The 1,284-nt window shown below is 67.8% G+C and overlaps 1 long non-coding RNA gene across 1 annotated transcript; it reads right to left on the bottom strand.

The window, feature by feature from the left end:
- Nucleotides 1-6: 6 nt before the first annotated feature.
- On the bottom strand, nucleotides 7-1,284 carry LOC127028229 (uncharacterized). The gene is made up of 3 exons (XR_007767986.1): nucleotides 1,224-1,284; nucleotides 319-437; nucleotides 7-229 (listed from the first exon to the last, which is right to left on the bottom strand). It is a non-coding gene; the product is annotated as an uncharacterized LOC127028229 (long non-coding RNA).

The raw sequence follows: 1,284 nt of genomic DNA, 5'->3' as shown, positions 1-1,284 counted from the left end.
GGAGTAGATGGGGTTGAGGATGGTGAAGAGCAGGACGTTGTTCACCCCCCTGGAATCGTCCGTGTCCCCGGGGCGGGATATCTTCTGGCTGGTGGAGTAGTTGACGAAGGCGGGGTGACCGGCGATGTAGATCTGGTTGTCGGCTGCGTAATTAACAGCGTTGCAGGCGCCGAGGATGTCCTCAAACTCCACCAAGGCTTGTCTCTTCTTGGGCATCACCACCACGTAGCTGGGACAGCGAGGGCCACGGTCAGACCGACGCCGCGGTGCCCCCGCGCCGCTGCCGCCGCGTGCGTCCCCCAACGCGTCTCCCCTCACCTGATGGGGCCAAACTCCTGCAGGGCCTCCACGAGATCGGCCTCCACGACGCCGTCGATCAGCCCCCGAATGTGCACCACCGGGGAGGCGGGCGTCTTGTGGGGGTCATCGTAGTTCTCCTGGCGGGAGAGAAGGGGTCGGCTCAGGGTGGCGCCCACCCAGAGCCACCGAGGCCTCTTTATTCCCCCAAATTATCCACGTCTGGGGCACTACCAAGAAAAACCGCTCCGGGTAAGGTCTCAACCACCGCTGCGGGAGTCCCAGCCCGCCCTCCGCCCTTCACCGTAGCCGAGGGTCCCGTCTTGGTGGTTAAGGAGCGGTTTTGAACTTGCTGCGACCCAAGAGCTCCCAGTGCTGCTGGGGGATGCGGGCAAAGACCCTGCAGGGCCCTGACTCCCCCAGACCTGTTCCCAGATGCCCTGCAGGCCCTCGGGGTCCAGCCCTGACCCTCAAAAGATGTCTTCCCCTCTCCCTGATGGTACCGACCGCTCCGTGCCCTGACCAAGGCAGACCTTGTGTGTCCCCCCATCCCTGACCTGAGCCCCCCCAAGGTCTTGGCCTACCCCATGCTGCCTCCAGGCAGTCCCTAGCCCCCTAAACATCCCCCACACCCTCTCCCGGTCCCCCAGGCCTACCTTGCCCCCCATTTCCAGCCCTCTCAGGCCCAGCCTGCCCCTGCTTTGACCCCCCCCCCCCCAGGCCCCCATCCGCCCCCACAAGCCCTGCCCCCCCCCATATTTGCCCCCCCTCCAAGGAGCACATTTTGCCCACGAGCTCCCCCCTCCGCTCCTCACCATCCTCCCCCCAGCCCTGCCTCCCCTCCCGCCTCAGGCCCCGCCATGATGCCCACCCCCCACCCCCTCCAAGGGCCCCACCGCCCCCCGGCCTCCCCCGACCCCGCTCACCGCTCCGGCAGCGCCGGGCCCGCCACCAGCCCCCCCCGGCCCGCCAGGCCCATGCGGCGGC

Source organism: Gymnogyps californianus, unplaced genomic scaffold, assembly GCF_018139145.2.
Source record: "Gymnogyps californianus isolate 813 unplaced genomic scaffold, ASM1813914v2 HiC_scaffold_277, whole genome shotgun sequence".
Lineage (NCBI taxonomy): Eukaryota > Metazoa > Chordata > Aves > Accipitriformes > Cathartidae > Gymnogyps > Gymnogyps californianus.
Note: the sequence above shows the minus strand (reverse complement) of the source record. Positions and strands in the feature narration are given on the sequence as shown.